General features: G+C 44.6%; 1 protein-coding gene across 2 annotated transcripts in view; it reads left to right on the forward strand.

Annotated features, from left to right (window-relative positions):
- The window catches only part of PCDH11X (protocadherin 11 X-linked), a 1,806,309-nt gene that overhangs the window by 686,552 nt on the left and 1,106,386 nt on the right, over nt 1–13,371 (forward strand). The window lies entirely within an intron of this gene.

The raw sequence follows: 13,371 nt of genomic DNA on the forward strand, positions 1-13,371 counted from the left end.
GATTGGCCACCATGAGAACGGGCTATTGGGCTTGATGGATCATTGGTCTGAGCCAGTAAGGCTATTCTTATGTAACTTAGACACCTGTAATGTAGGCCAGCACTCCTAACTATGCCTATTTAGGCATAAGGCGCCATTAGACGTTATAACAGCTCCTAAACTGTAGATGAGTCCTATGTTTTAACAAGGTTTTAATCAGTTTTAAATGGCAAAGTCAATTACCACATCAATTAAAGCCAATTAAGTTAGATGGCGGTATGGCTTAACTTACGGCACCATTTATAGAATATGGCCCATCTGACTCTGGTCAACAGATAGCCTTTAAAGTTTTCAATAAGTACTTATTGTGTGGTCTAATGTGGCTGATATATTTTTTGACTGTTCAATTATTGTGTCATATAATGATAGGATGATAATTAATCAAAGCTCATGCATTCATTTGCATATCACTGTGGTGGAACACTGCTATTTACTTCTGAGTTTCTAAAGTTGCAGTGTGAATATTAATGCTGAAAGTCATATTGGTTGATAATACACTGCTTTTCTCAATAAATAGACAAATAAAAATGCCCACCCCGTAGAGTATGGGGGCAATTCCGTAAATTAGTGCAAAATTTTAAATGCCACAATGATTGCTCTTAGTGGATTATACATTAGCACCAGTTTTATTACAGCTTAAAGCAGTGGTCTCAAACATGCGACCCGGGGGCCACATGCGGCCCGCCAGGCACTATTTTGAGGCCCTCGGCATGTTTATCATAATCACAAAAGTAAAATAAAAAACAGTTTCTTGATCATATGTCTCTTTAGCTATAAATGACAATATTATTATTAAGACTTAGCTAAAAGGAAAGATTTATAAACTATAAAGAGTTTTACCTCATGCCAATCGTCATTTCTTTAATAAGACATGAACTATTTTTTCTGAGGCCCTCCAAATACCTACAAATCCAAAATGTGGCCCTGCAAAGGGTTTGAGTTTGAGACCACTGGCTTAAAGCATATGTAAAGACCTATATAGTCATGTGCACACATGAGAACTGTTGATTGATAGAAAGGAAAGAAGACTTTGCTAGTCCTGACACTAGCTGTTGTAGAATACTAGTGTAAAGTTGCTTTGGCATGCCAGAATTTAGACACAGCCCTTTATGTTATCTCAATAGCAGGTGTAAGTGGTTATAAAACATTCAAAGTGCATGACTGATAGTATTCTGTATGTTTTGTGCATTGCTATGTTGGAGCACATGCTCTACCTATGTTAATACCTTTCTTACAGTTGTGCACTATTGGGTCCTTTCACTAAGCTGTGGTAAAAAAGAGAACTTTAACGCATCCTTGTGCTGTTTGTTTACACATGCTAAGGCCAGTTTTACTGCCACTTTAAAAACCATAATTTTCTAGATGTTGATTAGAAACCATGCACTGTTCCCATCAGTGTGTGGCCATTTTTAAAAATTACCTCAGGAGTGATAATGGCCACCAATTTTGTAGGCAGAGAACATGATCAATTACTGACACCATTCACATGTGTGCTAACTGGTTAGCTCAGAAAAGCCCATCCTCTGCCCCTGACATGCCTCCTCAAAAAACATTTAAACATTTTTTAGTGCATGATTAGTGTGTGCAGATTGTAAAGTTATCACAGTACATCCTGAATTATTTTATTCTTTGCTGTGTTAGGTGTGTGTTACACCTAAAATAGCTTAGTAAATGGTCTCCTATATGATTTAGGTATAAGGGGGAAATTTTATAAATAGCACTCAAAAATGAATACTGAAAAATATTGAAGCATAGAAACATGATGGTAGATAAAGGCCAAATGTACCATCCAGTATGTCTATCTGCAACATCCACTATCTTCTTCTCACCATCAAAGATCCCAAATACCTGTCCCGTGCTTTCTTGAATTCAGACAATTTTTGTCTCCACCAACTCTACTGGGAGACTATTCCATGCATCTAACACCCTTTCTATAAAAAAATATATTTCCTTAGATTACTTTTGAGACTACCGTATTTTCACATAGATAACGCGCACCCGTGTAAAACGCGCACACGGGTATAGCGCGCAAAAAACACAAATTTATGTACAGAAATTTTTATATACCGCGCACACCCGTATACCGCGCATACTGCCCGACTCTCCCGTCACCGCCTGACTCTCCTTTCGCCCGCCCCGACTCTCCTCTGGCCACCCCGACTCTCCTTTCGCCCGCCCGACTCTCCTCTCCCCCTTGAAGTCCTGTCTCCACCCTGAAAGCCTGATGCCCCCCCCCCCAACGTCTGATTCACCCCCCCCAGGACCGCTCGCACCCCCACCCCGAAGGACCGCTCGCACGCACCCGCACCCCCACCCCGAAGGACCGCTCGCACGCACCCGCACCTGCACCCCCACCCTGAAGGACCGCTCGCACCCCCACAGCCTCCCGACCACCCCATCATGTAGAAGCTCCTACCGGTGTCCTGCTGCTTCCTCTTAGCGGTCCCGACTCCCCGACACGATCGGGGCAAGAGGGAGCTCAAGCCCTCTTGCCCCAGCCAACCGCGGCACCCCTGACATGATCGGGGCAAGAGGGAGCTCAAGCCCTCTTGCCCCAGCCAACCGCGGCACCCCTGACACGATCGGGGCAAGAGGGAGCTCAAGCCCTCTTGCCCCAGCCAACCGCGGCACCCCCGACACGATCGGGGCAAGAGGGAGCTCAAGCCCTCTTGCCCCCCCGACTCCCCGACACGATCGGGGCAAGAGGGAGCTCAAGCCCTCTTGCCCCGCCGACTCCCCAACTCCCCGACAATATCGGGCCAGAAGGGAGCCCAAGTCCTCCTGGCTCTTGCGACCCCCCCCCGCTAGTTGTTCGGGCCAGGAGGGAGCCCAAACCCTCCTGGCCACGGCGACCCCCTACCCCCACCCCGCACTACATTACGGGCAGGAGGGATCCCAGGCCCTCCTGCCCTCGACGCAAACCCCCCTCCCCCCAACGACCGCCCCCCCCAAGAACCTCCGACCGCCCCCCCAGCCGATCCGCGACCCCCCTGGCCGACCCCCACGACACCCCCACCCCCCTTCCCCATACCTTTGTATAGTTGGCCGGACAGACGGGAGCCAAACCCGCCTGTCCGGCAGGCAGCCAACGACGGAATGAGGCCGGATTGGCCCATCCGTCCCAAAGCTCCGCCTACTGGTGGGGCCTAAGGCGCCTGGGCCAATCAGAATAGACCCGGGAGCCTTAGGTCCCTCTTGGGGGCGGGGCCTTGGGCACATGGTCGGGTTGAGCCCATGTGCCTCAGGCCCCGCCCCCAGGTGGGACCTAAGGCTCTCAGGCCTATTCTGATTGGCCCAGGTGCCTTAGGCCCCACCAGTAGGTGGAGCTTTGGGACGGATGGGCCAATCCGCCCTCATTCCGTCGTTGGCTGCCTGCCGGACAGGCGGGTTTGGCTCCCGTCTGTCCGGCCAACTATACAAAGGTACGGGGAAGGGGGGTGGGGGTGTCATGGGGGTCGGCCAGGGGGGTCGCGGGTCGGCTGGGGGGGCGGTTGGAGGTTCTTGGGGGGGCGGTCGTTGGGGGAGGGGGGTTTGCGTCGAGGGCAGGAGGGCCTGGGATCCCTCCTGCCCGTAATGTAGTGCGGGGTGGGGGTAGGGGGGTCACCGTGGCCAGGAGGGTTTGGGCTCCCTCCTGGCCCGAACAACTAGCGGGGGGGGTCGCCAGGGCCAGGAGGACTTGGGCTCCCTCCTGGCCCGATATTGTCGGGGAGTTGGGGAGTCGGCGGGGAAGGAGGGCTTGGGCTCCCTTTTGCCCCGATCGTGTCGGGGAGTCAGGGGGGAAAGAGGGCTTGAGCTCCCTCTTGCCCCGATCGTGTCGGGGGTGCCGCGGTTGGCTGGGGCAAGAAGGCTTGAGCTCCCTCTTGCCCCGATCGTGTCGGGACCACCAAGAGGAAGCAGCAGGACACCGGTAGGAGCTTCTACATGATGGGGGGGGTCGGGAGGCTGTGGGGGTTTGAGCGGTCCTTCAGGGTGGGGGTGAGGGTGCGGGTGGGAGTGCGTGCGAGTGGTCCTTCGGGGTGGGTGTGCGGGTGCGTGCGAGCGGTCCTTCGGGGTGGGGGTGCGAGTGGTCCTGCGGGGGGGGGTGTGAATCAGACGTGGGGGGGGGAACTATGTAAAAAAAATTTTTGTACAACGCGCTCACGCGTATAACGCGCAAGGGTGTGCGCGGTACGTAAAAACCACGTATAACGCGTGCGTTATATGCGAGAAAATACGGTATCACCTCTTAATTTAATCCTATGCCCTCTCAATCTGGAGTTTCCTTTCAGTTGACAGAGACTGGGCTCATGAATATTTATCATGTGCTCTCCTTTAAATAATCAATCATAGATAAATAACCCTATTAAATATGGATATCTATTGGGCCTAGTTGGTTTATTTAAAAATATCTTCTATAGGGGAGAAAAAGACTTCAAGTGCCTGCAGCTGCTTATTTATTAGAACATGTCTCGATAAGCCGGCAGTATGCGGGCTATTACCGGTCAAAACTCCCCTTTTTAATAATTTTTATACAAATTTTTTATCATTTTAATGATTCTTTTTCTGTTTTGTCATTTTTCTTAGCATAATTTCTGCATGTTCTATGTTTTTATCAAATGACCATTATAGGAACCCTTTACCAAATAATGTTTTGTACTTAGCTGGGGATATGTTAACGCCTACATCAGGGGTCACATGTACTACAATATAAAGACAGAGACTAAAAATAAATAAATAAATGTAACATGTAAAATATATACATGCAAATATATCTCACACAGAATATTGCATATGCCCATATTAGACAACCAAACCTGAAGCAAAGCATGCAGAATGGAATATGGCACAATATACTATTTTATGCCGAAAAACAGTGCTGTGTCGGTTCAAATTTACTGTAAATGGACATAATAAACTTTTTCCATATAATCCTTCTTTGACCTATTTCTTGGAGAGTCCATTGTCCCATTCCCACTATGTTATTTTTTTTGCTTTGCCCACATTTTGATACCATATATAGAATTTGGGGGACTGTGGCTAGAATAGAGCCTAGAACTTCCATGCATAATGCTCAATTACTCAGCATTCAAACACACAAACTCTGAATTGTAAATCTTCAGACCTCAGCCTGTGCCTTTGCATAAATCCGACTTATAAATGCAGACTCATGCACCCAACTCGTCATTGGTCACTTAAAGTGCAATAGTTTAAATATATCTATCTTTTACATGTAATTAATCTTAAGCATTCATATTTTAATACTCATTTGTCTTTAAATTAGAACGTCCCGGGGATTTTGCTCCGACATAGAATCTCTGTTTCGCCATAGCTTTGTCAAGGAACACCCCCTACAATTAAACAAAGACCCCATTAAAAGCATACATCTAATCTAATCTAATCCTTAGCTTTGTATACCGCATCATCTCCACGTCCATTTTACAAACTTCACATTTAATTCAAACATATAAAGTTTGCCTTAACCTGCCGTCACCATTGCTTCTGCATCAGCTCAATTAAAGCAGAGAACATGATCAATTTATGGCACCATTAACATGCATAAGGTCCAGTATTCAATATATGCATGTACTGTACATTAGTAGCACATAAATTGAGCTGTCGTTTACAGAATTGCCTTTTATGTGGGCCACACATGTCCTATTTCACTCAGTTTACCTGATGAAGTGGGAGACAAAAATATCTACACAAATGTACTGCCATTTTTCCTGTTATATGAGTTGTGAAAGTGCATGTGTAGTTTAATTTTAAAAATCCATCAGCCAATGAAATGAAAAGTGCACACATGCAGATAGTTATTAGGGGCTCCTTTTACTAAGTCGCACTAGCGGTTTTAATGCACGCATCGGATTATATAGCGTGCACTAGCTGAAAATCTACCGCCTGCTTAAAAGGAGGCAGTAGTGGCTAGTGCGCACGGCAAATTAGTGTGCGCTATTCCGCGCTTTAAGGCCCTAGCGCGGCTTTGTAAAAGGAGCCCTAAATATGAGTAAACCTCACATGGATTATACATTATCATGCGCATTAGTAAATTTGGCAACTAAAGATCACCATAGTCCGCAGATAAAAAGGATCTTAAAATAAGGGCCACATTAGAACATATGAAAAATGAATTTCTAGAACTAGCATTTAAATGACCAAGTTCATCTAACATGAAAAGATGTTGTAAAAATACTCATTTGGGAAGTGACTTGGGAAAGGGCAGATATTTTATGCTACATTGGGTCTAAGCTGTTTGTCTACAGTTTTGTTGTCTGTTGGTAAAAGTTTATATAACCCCTGTTGTGTCATTCTCAAGCACAATCTTGCAGACCATAAGTACTAATTAGTAAAGCTGCAGTGAATTGTTTACTAGAGATCGAAGTTCTGGCAAAATAGACATCCCTTAAAGCAAAGAATTCACACTTGGACACGAGCAAAAACAGTGAATATTTAAACAAGAAAATCTGACTGCATCCATGGTTTGTGTCCTTCTTCTACACTTACACTTTTACTTGAAATAAACATTTGCTTTAATAGAAAGCTTTGGATAGGTACTTGGAAGATAAAGGGATTGAGGGGTACAGATAAGAGTAAAGGTAGATTATAGGGATGGGATTAGAGGTAAGTTACAAAATTAATCAGGGACCACTGTTCAGGCACTAGGCCTGATGGGCCGCCGCGGGAGCGGACCGCTGAGCAAGATGGACCTCTGGTCTGACTCAGCGGGGGCAACTTCTTATGTTCTTATGTTCTCTTGATAGATCCAGAGAGCAAAATAATTAATCCTTATGAGACATCTAGTGTAAGCATCAATCCACAATCTTTTATAAGTAATACATTCACTTTAAAATGTAGGCTTTCTATAATGACTTTTATAATATGCTATGAGTAGAATAAAAGGTGCACTTTGTAGAATACAAAATCCAAAAGCACATCTACATAAGGATCTCAATCCATTTTGGCCTCTCAAGGGGAATAGCAAACAATATTAAGGTTTAGCAGGAGTGTAATTGTCAATAACAGAGGATATTTATAAAATATTAAATAGATGTAGAAAGATATTTGGAATGCACAGGACATGTTCCCATACAACTATTTATTTTCTGGTATAATTTGTGGCTTAGGAAACAGATGTGATAGATGTGTTGTTAAATAGCTTTATATTGTATTTATTTGTATAATTATGCTGTTTAAATGTTTATTCAACTGTAATATTTTATTCTTACTCATACTTTAAATCACTTTAGATAGACAGTTACCAGAAAGGTGGTATGCAAAGCTCCTTAAATAAGGCCATCTTTTACTAAGCCATGGTATAGGTTTCTACCATGGCTTGGAATGGTAAATGTTGCAACACTCATAGAATTCCTATGAGCATTGGCGCAGCATCGGAACATTTAGCACTCCGGGTTGCGGTAGAAACCTCTACCACAGCCTAGTAAAAGCCCCCCTTTGCTTTGATACTACCAAGGCATATTCTAGCCGTTAGTAGGAGCCTTTTGAATTGCAAGAAAAGTATGTGAGCCATTTTGAATGTATAACCACAAAAGGCAGTGTATAAGTCCCTTTGCCTATATGTGATTGCACTTCACCACACTAGCTTAAATGATGATAATGAGCTGAAGAACCCTAAAAGGAAAGGCATCGGTGTGTATCAGAAAATGAAGCCTGCTCTTCATTTGTAAGAACATATATTTCTTGACATTAAAGACAGGACAAGTCTCCAGGCTTGGAATCCTCCTTCATAGTGCATCCTGGGATGCAGTAGGAGTAGCCTAAGACTCCGGTTGGCCCAGGTGCCTAAGGCCCTACATTTCAGATGTCTGTCATGGTTCTAGGGAGATGCCTAGGGCCATTTAAACTCACCCAAGGCCACTTCTGGGTGAAACCACACCCACTCCCAACCTTGGGTGAGCTTAGGTATCCCTACGCATATCCCTAGACCCATGAAAATGCCTACAGTGTAAGCTGCCTGCCTTGGATAGGTTTTTTTTCTAAAAACAAGATGCCTGCCTTGGGTATTTTTTTTGCTAAAAACTCACCTACTGCTGTCTAAAACCGGGATACCATCTATAGAATCTACCCCTTATTGTCTAAGCATTGCTTTGGTCCTAGTGTCTCTCTTCTGTCTGTTGTGGCAGAGGCAGAACGTGAGGCGATAGGCTAAGGATTGAGATAGATCCCACGGGGATGGGGACAAATTTGTCCCCATGTCATTCTCTGCTTGATATGACCATATATCCTTTTTCAACTTGTGGTCTCCAACTGGTGCCATTTTGTTTAAAGCTACTGGAGCTCTGGATTTTCCCTCACTGTTTTTTTGATTCTGTGGAGAATTTATGAGGAATTAATTTCCTTCTTCTGTTTTTGTGACATTGAAGCGAATTGTGCCATGGTTTCTGAAACTGAAACAGAACCAAGGCATGAAATAAAATTGTCATTGACTAATATAAGTACCAAAAAAGACCTCCATATTACTAGCATAGCTAATTCTCATTCTTATTATAACTGTGAGATTCATGCCAGAGGTGGGGACAATTTCCAAACTACCCAGACTGATTGAAAGACCACAATAACTTTTTAGCCACACTTGGTGTGAAATTTCAATTTTCTTCCATATGTTCACATTGAAGCCTGCTACAGGTAAAAGTGCCTGTGGATATCTGCAAGGAAAATGCTATTGGAAAATTAGGCATTGTCTACAGCAGTGGTTCCCAACCCTGTCCTGGAGGAACACCAGGCCAATTGGGTTTTCAGGCTAGCCCTAATGAATATGCATGAAGCAAATTTGCATGCCTATCACTTCCATCATATGCAAATCTCTCTCATGCATATTCATTAGGGCTAGCCTGAAAACCCGATTGGCCTGCTGTTCCTCCAGGACAGGGTTGGGAATCACTGGTCTACAGTATCTCCTTTCTCTGGCCATGAGGTGCATGGCAGGGGTTTGAGGCATTGAGGCACATTTGTTTCTGTTCTATCCCGCTTTAGATACTTTCTGCTATTTATCATAATAGTTATAAAACTGTCTTTGCTTTCACCTTTCCTTTATTTCTCCTGTCTAATCTCTGTTTCTGTTAACTACGGTAGTTTAGGGTTTTGCTTTAATAATAGCATTGATAATTATAATTTCTGTCTTTTGATTTATATTAATTATTATTTTAAGCTGCTCCGTTGACCTAGACTTTCATTAAGCTTGGATTTATACACATATGAGCATCCCTAGAATACCTCCACCCAGTCTGATTAAAAATAATTATGTTCTGAAAGCCTATTTATATTTTTAAAATGAGAGAAAACTGACTAAAATGAACAATAATCTAAGAGAGTGATCCTATATTTTGAATGCGCTCAGAGAAGTGAAACTCTGAAGAGGGGGAGGTAACCCCCTCTTAGAACAAGAGTTTACCATCCAGTCATAGCGTACTTGATATTTAAGAATCACTCTCTGAGATATAATAGGCACTTTTACATTCTTAAATGTTTGTGAAAATCCAATCTTGTTGATTTTTATAAATCAGGGGTAGGGAACTCCGGTCCTCGAGAGCCGTATTCCAGTCGGGTTTTCAGGATTTCCACAATGAATATGCATTGAAAGCAGTGCATGCAAATAGATCTCATATATATTCATTGGGGAAATCTTGAAAACCCGACTGGAATATGGTTCTCGAGGGCCGGAGACCCCTACCCCTGTTATAAATGTATTTGCATTTGAAAAATCACTGGAACATGGATTAAACCTCACTTATCTTTTGAGGAATAATCTATGGGGTCCCAAAGCGGCCCCGTTTCGACATCTGCTTCGGGAGACCCAGTTGTAGCTAGTGCATGGTGTGCTGAATGGTAGATCAACTGCTGCCAAAATTCTGGACAAAACTACCAAGCTGAAGCTCACTACTCTACAACCAAGGCCCCTCTTTTGTCTGCCCACTAGGAGCATTTAATTCCCTCCCCCCCTCCCCACACACACACTCACAATCCTCCATAGGCCTCTTGATCCTCCCTAAATATCTCTGGTGGTCTAGTGGGGTCACCCGGGGTAGAAATTATGCTCATTTGATTCTGTCCATGGCTGTTCCAAAACCAATAGAGTGACCACAATCTCTCATCACAGTCTTGTGGTATTACTAAGGATCAATGTAGTACTATAAGACTATGGCAAGAGATCATAGCTACCATGTTGGATTCAACATAGTTCCTGCCCCATTGGACCCATTAAACCATCAAAAATATTCATGTAGGTCTGAGTGCCTAAAGTGGTTGGGGGAGGCTGTGGAGAAGGAGGATTATCATGTTGTTTCCTGTGATGATAGGAGAGGGGAAAAGACATCCAAAGACACAGGAACAACATGAAACCATAATTTTCAGGCTGCTCGTCCCTACTAATTGTTCAGTGTTCTATAAGTTATGTATGCAGTGGGAATCCCTCCTATTGCTTGCCCTCGCTGCACCTATGTGTATACCTCCTATGCATGATAGTCATATATTTACAGAACAGCACTTAGGCATCATACTTGCACATACATACCTATCTACACACATACACGTGTATTCTATAACTATCAAAACACCTTCTTTACGTGGACCTTCAGAATGTGTCAACTAATATTTCTTTATGACAATGTTCACCAGCTCCTCATAAGTCCTCTTTTTTATTTTTCAATTCTTCTAACTTCGTTTTCCAGTTATAATTCAAAACAATTCTTCTCATATTTCTCTCCAGTACTAGGCATTTAATCTTGAAATTTCCATATACTCAAATATAAACGGACCCAAATATAAACTAAGGTAACCTTTTCCCCCCTCCCAATAAAGGAGGGAAAAAGGTTGACTCAAATATAAACTGGGGGGGGGGATTAATATTCAAGAGCATTGCCTTGCTGTGCCCTGCCAGGCTTTGCATCCAGCCCCCTCCCTCAATGTTCTGCCAGGCTTTGCATCCAGCCCCCTCACTTACTCCCTCCCCTGTCCATCTTTGTACTTAGCCCGATCCCTCCCTGATAGGTTGTGTACCCTTTCCCCCCTCCCTCCCGATGCCTTGTAGACTTCCCCCAGGCCTGCTGTGAGACCTGATGGTCCAGCGGTGGCAAGGACAGGAGTGATCTCTCCCTCCTCCTGTCCCAGCCTGATTCTAATTATTTTATCTACCTCCCGCCTTCCCCGCGTACCTCAAGTATCCCTGGTGGTCCAGAAGTGAATCGCGGCAACAGCGACCTTCCTTCACTCCTGCCCATACAGAACCACTAGCTAATTGGCTGCCACAAATTTTCACAGGACCGTGAGAATTCACGGCAGCCAATCAGCTAGCGGTCCCATGAGAGCTTTTTAGCACCCCCTCGTGCATAAGTCCCTTAAGGGAAACTTTATTTGTCTATAACTTAGTCAAAGTTTAATGGCTTTATTTTTGGGGTTTTATCTTCCATATTTATAAATCTATGGAACAACTAGTCTACATGCACAGAATCCATAAACCAACGGAACCTTTTTTGGTATGTTCAAATGCCTAATGATCAGCAGCTCTGTGCTTGACATTGGAGATGCTGGACTTCATGACAGTGCTAACAGCAATTGTTTTCCACATTTTTTAAGCACAGGAAGACATCAAGGGAAAGCAAAACAAAAACAAACATTGCGTAATATTTAAAAGAAGACCTACACAAAAATTTGGGAGAATATGAAAAAGAATACACTTGGCAAGAACAACAATGTGCAGCTTGAATGCTGTTGTACTGTGCCAACCTGCCAACAACTTAATAAGGAAGATTTCCCTGGTGAATGTCCCCTTTTTATCTACTTTGTTACTCATTATTTACTCTCATTAAGTCACAAAGCTTTCTTTTTAAAGTACATATGTCTGATAGGATCATCACTTTTTGAACTGATGATTCATTTTAATCACATATTTTTGTTTATGATTTTTTTTTCATAAATTGCAGTTACATTAACCTTTTTTCTCTTTAATAAGAAATTGTAAGTGATAATTAGTTTTTAGCCATACACATTACTAATTCTGTTGCCCTACAAGCACATTTTGTTTTATTTTCTGAAGCTCCTCTGGAAAACATCTAGGTCAGAATTATTTTGATTAGACAAAATATTTCAGAAAAGCTAGACATAAAATTAGGGGCCCTTAAATTGCTTAAAAATGTTAAGGTACTCTTAAAATAGGGGGGTGGAAGGTTTTAACACAAAATATGTTTTGTTTTTTTTGGGGGGAGAGGGGGTATGGATGGGCAGGCGAAGAGCGTGGAAGTGTTATCCAGCTGACACTTTCACATTAGTGCACAGTAACTGGCTATCACAGACTTAATGCAAGAACACGTGGAGGGGCATACTAAAAAAAAACGTCTAAATACCCTTTTGGTCTAAGGCCTTAAACATTGAAAGTAGAAGCAGGGAAAATGTCCATTATAAAAAAAACGTCCAAAAGGAGGTTTTTTTTGATAATGGCCTGCTTTCTACGTTCAGCTGTTTAAACGCCCAGACCACCACTACATCTAAACTTATACCATATAGTCAACCTAAAAAAAGCCTAAGCCCCAAACGTCCAAAACAAGAGCTTTTAGGTAAAGGAGGAGCCAGTCCTTCGCCTAAAACCTGGATTCTGTAGCCGGTGTCTGTCAAAATCAACACCAGTTACAGAATCCACCCCCCTCAACAACATTGGGGCAAGAGGTAGCCCAAACCCTCTTGTCCTGCCAGCAGCGACCCTCCCTGACAACATCGGGGCAAGAGGAAGCCCAAGCCCTCTTGCCCCACCAGCCGCGACCCTCCCCAACAACATCGGGGCAAGAGAGAGCCCAAGCCCTCTTGCCCTGCCAGCCGCGACCCTCCCCGACAACATCGGGGCAAGAGGGAGCTCAAGCCCTCTTGCCCCCGCCAGCCGTGACCTTTCCTGACAACATCAGGGCAAGAGGGAGCCCAAGCCTTCTTGCCCCGTGATCTTCCCTCCTCCCCCCCACACGATCTGGCCAGGAGGGAGCCCAAGCCCATGGGCCCATGTGTCTAAGGCCCGCCACAGGAGGGGCCTAAGATAAGTGGGCCAATTCCAGTTGGCCCAGGTGCCTCAAGCCCCACCTGTGGGCAGGGTTTGCGCTGCCTGGGCCAATCAGGCCCTAAGGCCAGCCATTCCCGTGATGGCTGGCCTGTTGGATGGACGGGCTTGGCACCCATCCGTCCGACCAACTTTTTTTAAGGTACGGGGAAGGGGGTGGGGATGAGGGGGATCATGGGGTCGGTGGGGGGTCATGGGTCGGCGGGGGGGTGCGATCGGGGGTTGGGGGGCGACTGAGGGGGTTTCGTTGAGGGCAGGAGGGCCTGGGATCCCTCCAGTCCGTATTTTAGTGGGGGTGGGGG

This window comes from Geotrypetes seraphini, chromosome 5 (assembly GCF_902459505.1).
Source record: "Geotrypetes seraphini chromosome 5, aGeoSer1.1, whole genome shotgun sequence".
Taxonomy (NCBI): Eukaryota; Metazoa; Chordata; class Amphibia; order Gymnophiona; family Dermophiidae; genus Geotrypetes; species Geotrypetes seraphini.